The sequence below is a fragment of the Taudactylus pleione genome, unplaced genomic scaffold (assembly GCF_031769625.1).
Source record: "Taudactylus pleione unplaced genomic scaffold, aTauple2 ptg000803l, whole genome shotgun sequence".
NCBI lineage: Eukaryota > Metazoa > Chordata > Amphibia > Anura > Myobatrachidae > Taudactylus > Taudactylus pleione.
This window is the reverse complement of record NW_028285205.1, coordinates 1914942-1934074: the sequence shown is the minus strand read 5'-3', so window position 1 is coordinate 1934074 and position 19133 is coordinate 1914942. Positions and strand designations below refer to the sequence as shown.

Here is a 19133-nt window from a genome sequence, read left to right as displayed (position 1 = left end):
CAAAGAAAGTTAAGGAGCTTCCTTTATTGCATTCTAGAATCCAATTAGTCGCCCTGTATCTGGCTAGCATCGCATATCTTAACACCTTGGTGCAAAATGGATTTGTAGATGCCCTTTAGGCAAAAGCAATACATTAAAAGAGCCATTTAAAGTGACATGATTTAACTTAACACGTCACATACCATATTATAGTCAGCTCGTTTCAATCATTTTCAGTTCCTGCAGAATGAGTCTCCTACTTGGGACTTTTCTTTTTAAATCAGTACCAGCCCAATGTTTTTTCTTATTTGTTATAATATATTATCCAGTCTTCAGTACTGTGTTATTAAAGAATGCAATTCTAGATTGACACAAATAAATGAATGTACGTTATATTAAGGTGATAGGGAGACAATAGCAACTTCAAAGTCAAGTGTTCGGGCACCTTGTCTGTTCTGCAACAGCCATGTGGCTCTGCTAACACACATCGGTCATAAAGACAATTACATTCCACATGACTACACAGCTGTTGTCTGCTCTCTGTAGAGACTCCTCTAAGGCCAGATAGTGTTATTGTTTTTATATAGGAGAATTCACACTTTACATTCAAAGGATAGCACTTTATTTTCAAAAACACTCAAAGGTGAATCCTTTTTAAAAGATAAAGCAAACCTGCATAATGTGCATAATTTTATTTGAACAGCTTAGATGCAACTGGAGTATTTGTTTAAGCTGATGGCCCAGCCATTGTTATCATGAAGCACTGTGCCCTGGAGAAAAACGACTTGAGTTTAGTTAATAGTTCTGAAGCAAAACATTTAACTCTTTGGTTCCTGTAGACCAGTGATAGGCAACATGATAAACTTCAAGGAAAATACTGAGTGGCTCTCAAACATTCAACAATTCCACTTACTATGAGGGGTATTCAATATGAAACGTTAACTTCACTGTCGAAGTTAACGTTTCATATCGGAGTTTGTACCTGCGTTAAAGTATCGGGCGCGCTCCCGCTTATACCCGTATTCAATATAAAATTAACGAAAACGGGAAACTCCGAAGTTGGATTTGCGTAAAGTTACAAATTTTTCCTTAAAAAAATTGTAAGACCCCCCCTAAAGTAGTAAACACATGGGGGAACACTATGGATACCCCCGTTTTAGCCTTTAATTGAAAGTCGGGGATTTAAATAGCCGCAGCAGGTGTTTTTTTCCCGACATGCAGATGAGCACTTAGGTTATTTTAAGTGGTCCCATCAAATTTGGGGTACATGAAAATGGGTACTAGCATATTTTGATGTCCCTAAAGTAATTTTTTTAAAATTCTGCATTTGTGCACCTGCCGCTATAATTCTATTCTAGAAAACATCTGCCGCATACTTGCAGAATAGCCCTGAACCTATTTCCCTATTGTTAAACAATTTTGTTCCCTTTTTTTTATTTCACCCCAATTTTTAAATTAATTTTAAATAAATTTTCACCCCAATTTTAAATAAATTTTTTGGGGTGTCCCTATTTTTTTTAAAACTTTTTTTGACAGTTCTTTTTTAAATGTCATTCCCAGGGGTGCAGGCTATTTTTTTTAAGCCTGCACCCCTAAACCCCAATTCTACACTTTTTTTCGACACCTATTCAATGGTGAAAACTTATCCCCGTTTTTTATCAAAGACTTTTCAAAACTGCGATAAGTCTTTGAAATTGAATACGGTGTAAAACTAAAACCTGCGATAATGACGTCATACCTCCGATATTAATGCAAAAACTATGTTATCGCACCCATATTGAATACCACTGTTTATCTTAAAATGTTTATATAATATAATTAATCATATAAAAGACATTTATCTCTATCTGTAATAACATATTAGCAGGTATTTTAAGCAAGTGTTACAGGCTGAGTCGGGGTTGAATATATGTTTGTTTGTGGAACGTTTCTTGCCTGATTTTGCTTTGTGTATGCTCAGAAATCTGAGCACACACAAGTACGGGCGAGCAGAGCCATGCGCATTATACTTACCACTGAAGAGGCAGGACGGGGTTGTAATGGGGCGTTCTCACATAGACAACCTTCGGTTGAGGTGCGTGACTGTGGGCTATGCAGAGTTGGGCATAAGCGTATTTACGGCAGTTTCTATACATATGTGAGTGCACATGTACTGACTAACAGTAACAGGGGCAGGCAGATTGCATGATGTGTACAATGCTACATACAAGTGAACATACACATTTTTTTCATGCATGCAGTATGGGAACTTCATATGCCCAGATTACTTAAAACTATGCATAAATGAGAAAAACTCCATTGTTTACTGCATATATGTTATTAACTGCTCAAATGTAAATGATTAATTCTGTATGTCCTGCATATAATTATAAGGTGTCAGACAGTTCTGCAGTGCTGTACAGGCAAGGCAGGGCAACACCCACCAGGTGATGTTGGAAAGGTGCCATGAGCAGGGGCATGATCATGGCATATTGTAAGGGGGGGGTGGCGTAGTTATGCCTACCCACAATACCTGGGCTCACTCTGGGTGCCCCTGCATACAGAGCAGTGATACAAACAGGGCAGACATAATTACAAGCGTACACATATTGGGATAGTTATGTCTGGGCTACAAGGGGGACAATAATGCTTATTTTTGCATAGTTATACCTATTTTGCAAAGAGACTATACTCCTATTTGCTGTATTTAGCGGTAACATTTTTGTTTTGAAGGCCTGCACTAATCCTCACTGCTAAATTGCTGATTACTAAAGTAAACCTCCCTGTGGCTTGGTCAGACATGCTTAGGAAAATGATATCCCATACAATTTCCAATGTGTATTCTACTTAAAATATTTCAGTTCTGACGAGATCTATCTATATATATATATATATATATATATATATATACATACATACATACATAGAGAGAGAGGGAGAGCGAATATATGGAGACCATTCACCAAACTTTTATATATATATATATATATATATATATATATTATGTGAGTTATATAATATAACTTTCCTGTAATTTGCATCTAAATAGCGATTCTACAACTTTCTTTAAGTATGGTTCATTCCCTGGCACACAAATGGTTAACCTTCTAGTAGCCAAAGTCATGAGAAACTTTATTCTGTGTTTTTCTCTGCTCCTGATACTGATCTGTTACTTCTAGTTGGATAGCTAACTAGACCACTTGAGGTCAAAGGTGAATCATGCTTCTCTTATTCAGGCCTCTCATGTAAAAACAGAAGTATTTACTTATTGATCGATTAGTGCTGAGCAAGGACAGGCAATGTCATATTGATTCACTTATCAAAAAATGATTGTAGCCCTGAGTATTAGTTATGTAGTTCTCCAGATTTTGAACAGACAAAAATAATTACTGCTTCCTCTGTGAGATGTGGCTGAAACACCCAACTTAACAGCCTCCTCCACACTCCCAGTCATCCAGTGACTATGGTATGTGTGACTGTGCAGGCATTCTCCCCAGCTCACACATAATAACAGCTGGAAAATACCCATGATGACAGTAACCCATCAAAAGGTATTTTCGGGGAATTTGACTGAAATCTCAGTACAATTCCTATAAATAATAACAGTAAGAATAAAAAAAATATATTCAATAAATCCCCAAAAGATTTTCCTTCCTGTTAAGCTGTTGGTTTCCGTATCTAGTAAAACATGACTTGGGATTCTGCATGACATAATGCAGAATATGACATTATAATATAACAACGTAAACATGCCCATTGTATCAAGTTACAACAAGTGAAAAGATAAATTATGATGTATAAACATTTTAAAATCCAACACTGAATCACATTTTGTCAACAGTCTCATTGTTCTGACAATTGTTGTAGATCAAAAAGTAATTTATGGCTTGCCAGCTGTTGTGGAACTACAAGTCCCAGAATGATCTACAAATTAGAGACTAAACAACAACACAACTGTTGGAGAGCCAGAAGTCACCTCAGCATGTAGACACATGATTTTGAAACTGCAAACGTAGTATAAAAACATGAGGCATAAGTTCTGTTTCTTCGCCTTCTGTGCCATCCACCATGTGTCTACATCTCACTTTAGAGAACCAGTATGATTTACCGCCGGCCTCATGGCCGGTGGTTCAAATGCCGACAGCGGAGGCCCGGCAGGGTTGAAAATCCCGAAGCTCCAAATGGTAAGTACCACTAACCTTTTGTTACCCCCTAACCCTAACCCTCCTTTAGGGGTGTCTAACCCTAACCCGGGGGGTTGCCTACCCCTAACCTCCCCCCGGGGGTGCCTAACCCTAACCCTCCCTTCCCCTAGCCTAACCGTAACCTCCCGGGGGGTTCCTAACCCTAAGTCCACTCCTAGGAGCCCCTAACCTAACCCTCCCCACCGCGGCTGTCCATGCCCAGCTTACCTTCGATCGGTAAGCCGGGTGTCGGGCTCCCGGCATAGGTCTAATTACAGGCTTCGGGATTTCGACGCCTGTCATTAGTACCTTGCCGCGATTAGACAGTCGGGAAGCCAGCAGTCGGGATTTCGTCCGTCAGCTTCACGACTGCTTCCCCGCTTTAGTTTTAATGGGGAAGTTCCTTCACCTATGTGCCATGGGGATTAGGGGGATGAAGAAATATGGGAGTAGCAATGTCCCTGTTCCCTCATGACTTGAATAGATAATTTTATGAGGAAAATGTAATAATATAATCACTAAAGAGGATTGTACAAATGTTACAGGTGATAAGACTTTAAAGTGAATATTTTTCTTTTTTATGCATCGTACTTTTCATTCGCCCACTGCAATCCCACAAAAGTGTCTGAAAGGAAGATCTTCCCACTTGTGTATGTGCACACAGCTAAATGATGAGATACACTCTTACACATGCGTGTGGAACATGCCTGACTTACTGCTGCATATCCTAATTGCTTTTTGTCTGTCCATTTTGTAATGATCCCATGTTATAGCTCCCTGTCCCAGGATCCCCTCATCCCCTTACTGACTCTTTGTAGATAATCCCCTCTCCAAGGGAGTGCCACACATCTATCTGAAGTGTGGTGCGTGCGTGCGTGCGTGCGTGCGTGAGAGAGGGAGAGAGAGAGAGATCCTACTGTTTCAGGGCTGTATGAAAATACAGAGACAACAAATTTGCACATGATTAATCACCACAAATGTATGAGGAAATGATTCAGACACTAGTGTAACTGAAATATTTCTAGTATCAGATAGCAGACAGTCAAACTGCTGTTTGGATATTACCATCCACCTGAGCTACAAACAAGCTTAAGAAAATAACAGGAGAATGTATTTATTTTCATTTATAGGCTGTACAAACAGGAAACACATTTTACTTCTATTTTTAATGACTGTGAATTCAGTAGCCCATTGCAACATTATAACATTACACCTACTGCAATTTTCTTCTCAGAATGCTCTGAATATGTTACCACTGATATTATATAATTCATGGATTACTCTACATTATAAGAGTATCAGAAGTCCTTTAGCATTCAGATTTATATATACTTTAATAGGGGGTATATTATTTCAACACAGTATTCACATGTTATATTTGTAATGAATACCAAAATGAGTTACAGCTACATTCTTGTCTATGAACAGCCATTATATAATCCCCCTTTTTCACCAAAATCTCCGCTTCGACTCGGCACACTGACCATGGACTGAGCATGAGTTGGAGCCAGTTCGAAGCTGGATTTTACCCCTTTCACACTGGCAGCTGGACTTAACTTATTCCCGGGTCTAGCTGTTCCCATTGGACCCTGGTCTTCCGTGACCTGGGTCTTCCAACATTACAGTGAACACATGATGATGTAATCTCCAAGCGCTACTGAAGCCAGCCAATCCGCTGGTTTGAGGCATGACCCGGATCATCATAACCAGGGTCATACCGTGTACACTGCTCGACACCCAAGTTGGATTCCCGGGTCACTGGACCTGGCTTATTTTTCATGGACCATTTTCCACTGAGCTGCGACCCGGGTTGACCCGGCAAAAAAACTGGGTATTGCAGCAGTGGAAAAGGGGTATAATTGATATACATAAAGATGTAACCTTATAAGTCTTTATGGTAATATGAATACCAGACTATTATTAATGAAAGAAGTATAATTATATTTTATTTTACTGTATGGAAAACAGTTATTTTGTTATTCAAAGCATATTGGATCTGTCATATACATGTTTATGCCATACTACAGGTAAATATTGTATACAGTAATTTTCATGTAAATATTATGTTTTTATGTATTTCATTTATTTTGCTAAAGGCATTTTAATATCCTATATGATAGGCGCAATCCCTGATTTACCTGTGAGTACAAGTAAGTGCAGCCGGATTCACAGATTTGTGTTTGCAACCCCGTAAGGCTGCATACAAAAATCCATGAATTTGGGACGAGGAGGGTAAATTCAGATGTCGTTGGCATTGCCGGGTTTTACACTAACGTTGCAACCAGTGTAAAGTATGCCAAAAGTACACTTTAGGTTAAATATATAAAAATGATTCATAAATATTGGCTATATGTTATTATGTGGAACATGACTGCTCTTAATATTTACTTTTATCACAAAAAAAAAGTTTGTCCTAATTTGGCAATGTGCAATAACTCTTACATGATCTCTACTGATGGCAGAGAGATACAGGTTTTTCAGCTCCATATAGTAACTTTCTTTTCTGTCATAGTTTATTGCTTCCCCTCCCATCTAAATCCTCCTCGCCTAACCAATCCCAGCCTGTTACTAGGCAGAACATGAAACTGCTGCTAGATCAGTTCCTGCTTCACATGCCAAACACTGTCACATTTCCTATAGTGAAACACTGGCTGTGCACTGTGTACACAAGTGCCAGCACTCAGCTACAACTCCTGCTATTCTGCCATACTGTATGTGGCCTCTTATATAAAGTAAGCTCATCTCTGTCTTAAAATGCCCCTGTGATAAGCATAATTTGTCCAACTTTACATATAGATTCAACATAGGGATGGAATAACTGAGTTTTTGCTCTCACTTGAATTAAACAAAAATTCATAAGAGGTATAAAATGTGTACAGGATGGTATGTGAACAAAAACGCACTGCACTACTGTAGCTGACTTCTTCCCTATATACCAATTGGATGGTAAGGGAACACCTCCAGTTACTGTTGAACAAGTTCCCTTACAGTGTGTATTTTTCCCCTTGTTGGTAACATGTAATCCTGTAATGTAATATGCTATGGCTCTAAATAAAGAAACTATGGAGTCTATTTATCAAGCAGTAAAAAGTGTGGAGAAGTGAACCAATGGAGAAGTTGCCCATAACAACCAATCAGCTTTGAAGTAGCATTTATCAAGTACAGTCTATAAAATAATAGGTAGGAGCTGATTGGTTGCTATGGGCAACTACTCCACACTTTTCACTGCTTCATAAATAGACCCCTGTATCTACATACATTTACATATTAAACTTCATAAACAGCATGAATAAGTCAATATATAAGTTCATTTATTTAACTGCGGCATGGTCTATAAAGCAATATTATATAGGTTGGACCGCTCTTTAGTTGGGTCTTGTCTAAATTAACGGAGGATTACAAACTGTGTTTTTTTACATTGGGTGCTGGGTCTGTTTGTTTTCTTATACACAAACACATTGGGAAAACAAAGCACTCAGCAACACATTACAATATGAATGTACAGTACCTGCCCAAGAATTCCCTTACTTGCGAAAACCAGAGTCTGAGTCACATCATATAGGTGCAGCCTTTGCAGAGTACTGATAACAGAAAGATAAAATAGTACTTACAGCTGAAGTTGATGTGACTATTATCAGGCATTCCCGCTATCAGAATTTACAACTTAAATTTTACGATCGCTCCTACAGGCCACAATAAGACCTGATTTATAAATGATTATTACATACATTGTGATTTTTTTAAGACCATGTTATTATACTGTGCTAGTGACCCGCCTCTGCTTCACACAGGAGCAATTTTGAATTTACGCCGATAGTCTTTTTTTCTTACAAGATTGCCTTCTAGATGACATTAGTCGTTTATCCTCCCGACTTCAACACAAAAAGATTTAGGGCCTGATTCAAACCCGGACGCTAAGCCGCGATCGCTCACTATGGGCGATTGTCGCCCATCTGCGCATGCGTATGCATCGCAGTGCGTGTGTGCGAACCAGTCACTGCGATAAGAATTGTGCGCTCATAGCACAAAGACTGAGCGCTACTCTGAGTGATGGATAGTGCCGTTTGTGGGTGGTAACAGGGGAAGGTGCTTGTGAACGGGGGAGTGGTGTTGCGAATGCAGGCGTGTCTGGGTGTCAAAATGGAGTTTTATGAGTGTGCATAATTAGCATGGAATGTCATTGTACACGTCATCTGGTTGTATTTCAGCCTGCAGTGATCGCAGTGCTTGTGGTGGGGTAGGGTCTACCTCAAGCGCTGTGTGCTGCTCCGAAGGCTCTCGATGGTTCTGATTAATCATACACTTCCTGGAGATGACGTGTGCTAAGTAAGAAAAGTGGGCGTCTTATACCGGCATGTGCTCACTCTGCCGTCGCTCTCTAAGACATAGAGGGCGTCCTTACACCAGACAGTGCGATTGTGGAATTTGCATACCTGGCCCCTTTTGGATGCGAGCGATTGCGGCTTAGCGTCCAGGTCTGAATCGCCCCCTTAGTTTTGACGTGACATGCAAAAGGGCCATATAAAGCTGTCCATAAGCAAACAGTCTCCACTTAGGCCAACTCCAGCCACGTTAAGTGTCTGTCCCTGTGCTTTATTTATTGTCATGCCAAAGCAGGCTCTTACCGGGAATTGGACTCGTTTTTTCACATAAATTATATAGGAACAGTAATAAAAGGGAAAAACTGAAATGTTGTATCAGTAAACGGCTTACTTCAATTTTTCTAGATAAATTGAATAAAACATATCAATGTGTACATGGTATAATATAAAGTCCATCGTTGTGATACATCTTTAACAGTTTAGGCAGCGTAAGCCAAGAAGAGGCTCAAACGTCCATTTTTTCATTGACTTGCTTCACTAAACACGTCACTGCTCGGCTCCCTTTTGTCATACATTAATGTTTCATACACCTAAACCTTCCCTAACAAATGCTCTATAGAACAGTGAAAACTGCATCAAAATCCATTCAGTGGTTCTCGAGATTAGCCCGAACAAACAGACAGATGCCTACCTGGGACTTTATTTTATACTATGGACCGTATTCAATTAGAGGCGAACAGTCCAGACTTTTCGCCTGCTGGACTTTTTGCCTCCTTCGCCTGTTTTCCAGGCGGAGAAGTATCGCGCGTGTGCCAGATATTCCCCGTATTCAATTTCAAAGGATGCGAAAACGGGACCCGGCGAAACTTGGAGCGGTGTTTCGCCGGGTCCCGATAATGACAATAGGCGAAAATGACATCATCGGCGATAAATTATCGCTGATCACGGGTTTTCGCCTCAAATTGAATATGGCCCTATGTATAGATAGGTTTATAAACTATCCTCTTCCTGTGGCTTAAAGTTTCTCTAGATTTACTTCTCTCCTAATTCACACATAGTAAATGCTATTACAAAAATACATGGATAAAATGTCTTCTGCTTTTGGAATTCTTTGCTGGTGTTGAGAGCATCTGCATGTCATATCCCACACCGCAAATAAGACACGTGGTGCCGTCTCACAAGGGGAAACTGCAATATACCATACAGCAGAATATGTTGGGGATCATGGCATGGTTAATTCAATTTTTTTCCAGAAAACAATTGCAGGGAGTGTGTGACTGTATTTAGGAATAAAATGAGCTTCATGTAATAAGAGAGCAGCTAATAAAGGGGGAAAAACAACAACAAAGAAAACCAAATGTTAGGATTTCCGAAAGACGGTGGTGGTGGTGGTGGTGGTGGTGGTGGTGGGTGTGTGTGTGTGTGTGTGTGTGTGTGTGTGTGTGTGTGTGTGTGTGTGTGTGTGTGTGTGTGTGTGTGTGTGTGTGTGTGTGTGTGTGTGTGTGTGTGTGTGTGTGTGTGTGTGTGTTGCAAGACATCTCTACACAGGAAGTCAATGGTTTAAATGATATATTTTAAAAGCTTTCATCCAGACAGCAAATCACATATACTGTGCAGACCAACAAAAACTGCAGAAGCCCTTACAGTCATAAATACAGGTAACCTTTATAGAGGCGCTCTAACCACAGTTATGTAAAATTTATGTTAAAAACATTTTTTTACAGTAGATTTATTATGCTTTGTGCCTGATTCGCTAATGCAACAGCACACGCAGATCGGCCGATGGTGCGTACTGCGCAGGTTAGCATTGAGATCGCACTGTGATCACATACACAGACAGAAAGCAATCGCAGAGTGAGTGATGGGACGTCAACATTTGGGGGTGGTGACGGGGGAGTGGTTGCTGAAACGCAGGCGTACCTGTCCGTTTGAACGCCGTTGCATGGGCGTGCATAAATTAGCCACTGCGATGGCATAAGTAGCTTGAGTACTCACTGCGTGCATTGAGACTTGCAATTTCTGAGACAGGTCAGACCTGCTGTAATTCCGCGTGACAGGCCAATGTTACTCCATGTTACCGATGTATACACAGGACTGCGAGGTCTTACGGATGTGAGATAGTGGTAGTGGGCATCTCTATGCTGGATGAGCGCTTGCAAACATTGGCATATTTTCGCAGCAGAACTGCGTGTGTAATCACAGCTGCGATCGCAATAGCGATCCGTAATGAATCAGGCCCTTTATCATAATTAGGGTATTGTGCACCACTGCTGTTATAAAAGCCTGTACATATTGGGGCTGAGTGTGTTTTCTATGTAGTTTTTATCATCAGCCACTTTTTATTGTTCTGTAAAGCTCATGTCTTTACTGCAGAACTGGTAAGGTCCAGCATGTCTTTCTCTATGAGTCATTGACCAGCTCAATTAGCGTCATTTATAATGTGACAAAATGCAGCACCACACTGATTTTAATTTTCACAACGTGCATTTTAAGGTACGCAGGAGCTTATTTATCAAAACAATATTTGTAGGATTTCCCCCAAATTGGCTACCTACAAATATTAAGCATCACTTGGATGTATATAAGGTGGACTGCAGCAAATATAGATATATCTGCTATTTTCCTACATTTTGTTCGCAAAAGCAGCCCCCATGGAGTCTGCCAAAATGCCAAATTTACCTTCAAATGGCGTTAGCCAAAGGCATATATTTATAATGGGTGCAGGGTGGGTGTACCCAAAGTATACTTACCTTGTTCCGGCACCATCTTCCCAGTGACAAATTCAGTGAAAGCAGAGACTCTGGCACTGTGCTAAAGCCTTTACTCTCATGTGAACATTCGCCACCTTCCACAATATCACTAGGAAGATGATACCGAGGAGGAGGAGGGACTTTGGGGCGGTCCACTGCAAATGGGCCCTCTCGGGTGTTAATACGCCCCTGGCATTAGCCATTTGGCTAAAATGCCAAATTTACATTTGAAAGGCATTAGCCATGCAGTTTATGGACTTCACTTCAAGATTATTTTCAGAGAGAGGGATCCATATGACTGCTCATGCTCATCCGTGTTACGAACCTTAAAAAGGACTAATTTCCTACAATTAATAAATTTGACCACCAAATTAGATTTGAGGGTCTATGTCAACTCTGGAAATTTTTTTTTTTTTACTTTGTTGGTGCTATAGCAGCAACTGTACATACCGTAGATAAATGTCATTACAAAGGCCAACCACTTTCCTCTTTAAGACAACCCCCTTTATTAATTTAAAATGTAACTTTTTTCTTCTAAAATACTGTACATTGTATTTTATCATTTATATATTTAAAGAAGAGAAATAAATGGGACATCAGCACAGTCTTTATCACATGTGGTGTGTTTTGTGTGTTTGAATGTTTTTATTACACGTGTTGATGTTAGGGATGAGTGGGTTGGGTTCCCTGAGAACCAAACCCGCCCGAACTATGGGGATCCGAGGCAGATCCGAGCCGGCTCAGGTTTTCCCGCCTTATTTGGATCTGAAAACGAGGCAGTCATCATCCCGCTGTCAGATTCTCACAGGTTTTGAATTCTATAAAGGTCCCGTGATCGCCTCCATTTTTCATTCTGGCTGTGGAGCGTGAAGAGGGAGGGAGCTGGGATCTGTTGCTGACGCTGATGCTGACCAGTGGTAGGCTGGGGTGGGGTGCCATCTGCCCCCCGGGCCGGTGCAATTGTGCAGCACTAGGGCCGCCGCTGCGCTCTATGAGCATATACCAGTGACAGCCGGGGAGGTTCCTATGCCTGCCTCCCGGCTGTCACTGTCAGACTGCGCTGCAGCAGTGCAACTAGATCGAGAAGAGGCCAGCCCAGCAGACACAGACAGGCACTAGGGAAACTAAAAGGTGGTCCCCCGGAGGTATGTGCTGACCACATGTGTCAGCACATACACTAAAAGCTCTGAATCTGCAGGAAGAAGGGAGGGCACGGGAGGGTGGACGGAGCCTTAGGGGACCACCTGCTGAGCCTGAAACATTGAGAGATCAGTGCTTTCAGACAGGGGAGCGTGGTGTGGGCGGAGCGTGACTCGCTACTCCTGCCACGCCCACACCACACCCCCAGTATGGAGGCACTGATGATCTCTCAATGTAATGCAGGCTCAGCAGGTGATCTCTCCCCCCTGTGTGTTCTGTGTTAGGGGAGGGGGGGATCTATGTGTGGGTGAAGCACTGTGTCAGCAAGGTGGGGGGAGAGCTGTGGGGGGGGGGTCCAGAGTGAGTGGGGAGAGTGTTTGTGTAAGGGGGGATCTAAGTAAGGGGGAAGATCTTTGTGAGGTGGGGGATCTGAGTGAGGGGGATCTGTATGGGTGCAGCGCTGTATGTGAGGAGGTGATCTCAGTGATTAGGGAGAGGTGTGTGGGGGGGTTCCTAGGCCCGATAATTATAATTTCTTGTCACCAATATTGCACGTGTGTGTGTGTATACAATATATAAATGGATATAATATGCAAGATGCCAAACTCTAACTTGTATTCGGGTGAATGGGATGAACGTACGCCGCTGGGTGCAGTGGTTGGATGTTGTATGACGCAATCGCAGTTTGTCAGTGTGAAGATGAGCCGGTAAAGAAGCTGAGGAGCTGCAACCAGCGACACACAGCGCACCAGCCAGATGCTGGCAGTAATACTGTTGGCAGGACAGCTGGAAGAGAGGCAAGTGTGTTGTTGCTGGCTGCTACAGGGGCGGGCTGCGCATGTGAGACCATGGCATATACTAAGTCCTGACAGTGACAGTCACACTGGCAGCCGCAGTCATCTCTCTCATGTCTGTGTGTGTCTTCCCTCCCTCCTGACTCTCTAACATTTGTTAATGTACTTTGTGAGGTGCTGCGGAACCCTTGTGGCGCCATATATATTAAGGATAATAATAATATCCCCCTTCTGTCTCTATCAGCTGATATTATATTATATTATATATATAAAAAATAAAATATTGGTATGTATCCACAGTCTCCATACCCCCTAAATGTTTTACATGCTCCATTTCTTCCTTTCCTTCCTCTATGTCAGTGGTTCTCAAACTTGGCCCTCGGGACCCCACACAGATCACGTTTTCCAGGTTACCTAGCAGCTGCACAGGTGTAGTCATTACTCTCTGATACATTTTAAAAGATCCACAAGTGGAGCTAATTATTTCAATTGAGATTCTGTGAGGAGACCTGGAAAACATGCACTGTTTGGGGGTACTGAGGACTGAGTTTGAGAACCTGTGCTCTATGTGCTCCCCAGATCCTATTTTCCTATTTGGAGTTGTGGCCTTTGCTTGCCAATTGGGTGCAGCCAAACACAGGAAGCAAGGTTGAAATAAATGTAGTGTAGGGATATACATGTGCACTTTTTTCCCCTTAACTAAACTGAGGGCCTGATTCAGACCCGCTCGCAAGCGGGTCGATTGTGGGCCAGTGTGCAGGCGCGGCGTGCGCGAGCCTCTGAATCAGGCACTGAATTCCTTAACCACATACAGTCCCGCTGCTAAAGGAGCAGTTTAAAGAAAAAATCTAAATTCAGGAGTGCTTTAATGCACAGGCAGTGTGACTGCATACTGGCCTAATAAGAATAACAGAGAGGGGGTCAGAGGAATGTGCCTCTCCCCTTACTTTGGCTGTCCTGGTGCTGATGATCCGTTTCATCAGCGCCGCTATGTCAACAACGCCATAAGTCATTGCTGATGCCCATGTCTTGCTTAGCACACGGACATAATCAGGTGATCTGCAGTGCTTTTTTACAGAGGGAACCACCTTAGTAGGCGGCTATGGCTGCCCCCAGTGTAAGCCATGGGCGGAAAGGAATAACGCTATTACACTGCTCTCTGGTTTGGGTCCTCGGTGCACGTTGTGCATGCACGGCTGTTGGTCGGTGCATATGTCACTGGGGGCTGACGGAGAGGGATCCAGAGTACCCCTCTCTGGAAGAATTTGCTAAATAGTAGCCCATAGGCTACTATAGGATAATGGGCCTGATTCAGCAAGGAACACAGTTGCAAAGACGCATGCAATCGGTCGATTGTTGCGTTCTGCGCATGCGTATGCATGAACTAGCAATTGTGATGGAAGCTGCATTTGCAGAGGCTATTCACACCCAGAGCAGAGTGATTGACAGGAAGTGCCATTTGTGGGTTGTGACAGGGGAAGGTCGGGCAAATGCAGGCGTGCTGGTGCGTTTCAACACTGTTACATGGGCGTGCATAAATTAGCTACTGCGATACCTGATGCCTCCTGAGGTCTCATAGCGTGTGCAGTCTGGAGATGGCATTACCCTATCAGGGCCAAGCTCCCAAATGCTTCACAATATGCTAGTAAAAAAGCCGGGGTCGCTTGCTTGTGTTTGCCCCCCAGGCTGAAAGTTGCCAGCCAGCCCCTGATGCTGGAGGGGCTGGCTGGCTACTGTTGTCCATATAGGGACTGGCTGTTGTCCTATCCACAAGGGCTGGCTATTGTCTATCCTGTCCATAAGGGCTGTTGTCTATAGAGGGGCTGGCTGGCTGTTGTCCTGTCCATAGAGGCTGGTTGGCTGGCTGTAGTGCTGTGTTGTCCTGGGGGTGCTCTGTCCTTCAGGGGTGCTCTTTACCCACCCCCAGTGTGAAACAAAAAATTTGTTATTTTTTTCTGTGTGTGTGTGTTAGCCACACTTGTCATCAGCGTAGGTGCGCAGGGGTGCTGTGCTGCTGTCTGTCAAGGGGCTGCTGCCGAAAAAATAAATAAACCAATTTTTTTGTGTGTATGTTAGTCCCACCTGTCATCGGCGTAGCTGTGCATGGGTGCTGTGCTCCTGTCTGTTAAGGGGTTGCTGACTTTTTCAGGGGTGCTCTTCACCCCCAGTGAGGGGGGAGGAGCGGGTTCTAATTATTGCTGGAGGGGCCCGGCACCACCCCCCCCTCCCATCACAGCAGCCCAGCACACGCTGCTGTGTGCTGGGCTGCACTGGGAGACTGCTCGCGGCTGTTAAGCAGCAGCCACAGCAGTCTCCTGTGGGGGGAGCGATCACACTTATCACACCCCCACTGGCTATGTGCCGGGTTGAAGGAGCTCACAGCGCCCCACTCCCCAGCGCACAGCGGCACTGCAACAATGTTGTCTTTGTTTTTATTTTTTTTCTAATGGGGTGTGGCTACGCCTCCCGTGATTAGACCACACCCCTTTTTACCCAGGCCTGGTGTGGCTCTTGGGGCTTCTGGCTGCGGGCAGGTGGTTGGGAGCGCCACCCGATTTTCAGTAGGTAGTTATGAATATATGTATTCATCCTGCAAATAATACCTGTATAAACAGTGAGTTCTGATGTCATCATAACAATTGGTGTATTCTGATGTCATCACTTCAGTAGAAAAATATGTCTATCATAAGGAAACTAAAATGCACCCCCTACTCTAAATTTTCACTGATATTATAAGTTACTTCTAATTTCTGTGACCTGCATAAAAGCACTTAACCTACAGCCTTAGGCCCTCATTCAGAGCCGTACGCTATTTGCGGTCGTTCGTTTAAAAACAAGGGGTGGCTATTCAAATGATCCGTACGCACATTGCAGTCTGTTCACGCCTCTAAGTCTGAACGAGCGAGCAAAACATACGCTCGTTTATTTGTTAAAAATGCCCCCTGGCCGCACGCATCCTACGTCATGTCCGCTATTTATTAGATTAATCGAGTACATCGACCAGCGTATGAACTGCTCGCTATTCTTGTGGTTGGTGTTTGCTACCACAAATTTGCGTGCAGTTCGGGCTATAAAATAACCCAGTGACGTGGTCAATGACGCTGCTGTTTTAAATATACACACCCATAAAACGCCCGTTTTGACCTTTAAGCACGCCTGCGTTCGGATCTCCACTCCCCATTTTCAAGCACCTTCCCCTGTTACCACCCACATACGCCTCATTCTGTCACTCAAAATAGCCGGCACTCGCTATATAGCGTACAAAGGATTTTCGGCCGCACTGACTGGTTCGCGCATGCGTACTAAAAAGCGTACGCATGCGCAGATGTGCAAACATCGCTCGGAACGAGCGTACTGTTGTTAACGTGCGGCTCTGAATGAGGGCCTTAGTCTTTATATGTTCGGAGAACTCCTCAGTGACTAATATCCTTATCAAATACTGAAGGAACTGCATTATTCCATATGTGTCTAGATAGTTATGATCGCAGTAGTGACCAACAACTGCAAATGTTATACAGTGTGAATAATCTAATAGCCGAGCACATACATTTTCCGAAATAAAAGCTTAGTCACACAAACGCATTCAAGAAGGGAACTATCCATGTGGAGTTTGTATGTTGTATTTGCTTGGGTCTCCTATTGGTCACACTTATCTACTTTTTATGCCACCCAAGTTGGAAGTGTGTGTGTTACTGTGTATGTGTGTTCGGGGAGGTGTGATTTGCGCCAGTGCGGCATCAAATCTTGCTGCTAATTTCTCGCAGTTAGCGCAGCAGTGGGCAGGGCCACGTGATGCAATTCTCATCAAAATCACAACATCATGCCCATGACATCATGCCCCTGGAACCCCCACTTCAATGGTGAAGTGTTGGATGGTGCGATTTGAGAGGCTAATTTACGCTCCCTGGAGTCCGGGACAGCTGCTTGAATTCAGGAGACTCCTGAATCCTGCACATTCTAGGAAAGTAGACAAGTATGCTTTGAGTGCTATGCTTTCCTGGCACAGCCTAATACGTTAATGTTGAGTGATTAAATATTCTTTCTGTAAAGTACTGTGAAATATGGTGGCACTACTATTTATAAACAAAGGTTAAGAAGAAAAAGAATAGATCTAAATGAGGCATAAATTAAAATGATAGGGAATAGGATGTGTGTCCAAAAGTTGTTTTGAAGGGATGTTTGATGCTTGGGAGCACCTAAAGAGAGGATAGAGAATATGTATTGTAAGAAAGTGTGTAGAAAATCAGAGGGAAAGCTGTTAGTCACATTTTTACATTTACTCCAGAGGAGCCGACAAAAACAGATGCTAAATAAATATGTGGTGACAGGAACACAGCTCTCTGGCTGATTATAATAACCCTGTTATGCCATAAACATCTTCATCCCTTGCATGTCTCTGCATTGTTTAAAATGTGTAAACTGTAACTAAATGTTGGCAGCCGTTTTCCTTATTATTATTATTATTATTATTACTACTATTATTATTATTTTTTACTAAATTAAATGAGCACACTCAAACTAAAAGCTAAATGAATTTCCCATTCTCCTTACAAAACATTGTAGTTTGTTAAATTAGTATTATTGGACATATATATTTTAGCTCCATAACAACAGTTTTAACAGACCACTAACGGCTTAATGTATCAAGCAGTGAAAAGACTGGAGAAATGGTCCAGGGGAGAAGTTGCCTATTTTTGGCTCGTTAGCCCATCTCACTCTAACATTAATGATAATTCTATTGTCCAGGCAGATTTGTTTATTTTAACTAATAATTAGAACAGAAAAGTCCAGGATTGTAAAACAGAAGAAATAATGTGAAGAGAACTTCACAACAGGCGCTCAGGTTAGCCCAGTTTCCACAGCTGCTGCAAAAAATGAGTGTAGTCACACTCAGTAAAAAGAATACACAAAATATAGAAAATTACAGCGCTAATGAGATGATAATCTTGATACATATAATTTAACCAGATGAAGTGCAATCAATTAAAAGAAATGTAAAGAATTTTAATAATAATATATATATAAAATTACATACATATAAAAAACATGTATAGGCCAATCTGTAATTTATGCTACCCTTACATTAGATACTTGTATTCAAGTGGATATAAGTGTCAATATCTTATTGCTCTACGACTCCTTTAAAGTGACAGTGGAAAGAATATTAGAGATTCCAATTGGATTAGTCTCTACCAACTCACGATGTATAGGGATCCAGAGAGTATCAAAGCAACATCACGCTTTTTGAAGTGTCCCTTGGAGTGGTGAAACAAAAATAGTCCAAAGGATTTCTTTAGAAACCGCTGAGAAGGTCCATCTGTCGCTTGGTGATTGCCCAAAGAATTTGAATGGTCCACGGAGTCTGTTCCAGAGTACAACTAACAACAGTGTAGATATGGATCCAGAAGTATCTTCTTAATGTAGTGGGGTGCTCAATCTTCTAACGCGTTTCGCTGGGTAACCCAGCTTTATCAAAGGTGATTGTATGTTGGAGTGTTGGGGATATTTATAGAGGATCAATATGGCCACTAATTACTCACACATGAGGTTAAGTGCAAGATATTGACACTTATATCCACTTGAATACAAGTATCTAATGTAAGGGTAGCATAAATTACAGATTGGCCTATACATGTTTTATATGTATGTAATTTTATATATATATATATTATTATTAAAATTCTTTACATTTCTTTTAATTGATTGCACTTCATCTGGTTAAATTATATGTATCAAGATTATCATCTCATATTAGCGCTGTAATTTTCTATATTTTGTGTAAGTCCAGGATTGTGCATTACATGCAGTTTTATTTACACTGCATATCTATTATGATATCTAAGAGCAATGGAAGTAAACAAGGGCCAATATGAAACATACCCATAAATTCAATTTGATTCTAGCCTGTGTACTTGTGAGATGAGAGTTTCAGCTGCCTTGGACCAATCGGGCTTAGAAGGACTATGGGGAGATGTAGTAAACCTC

At 42.1% G+C, this 19133-nt stretch overlaps 1 long non-coding RNA gene across 1 annotated transcript in view; it reads right to left on the bottom strand.

Annotated features, from left to right (window-relative positions):
- Nucleotides 1-19133, bottom strand: part of LOC148474879 (uncharacterized) — a 79832-nt gene that overhangs the window by 6451 nt on the left and 54248 nt on the right. The window lies entirely within an intron of this gene.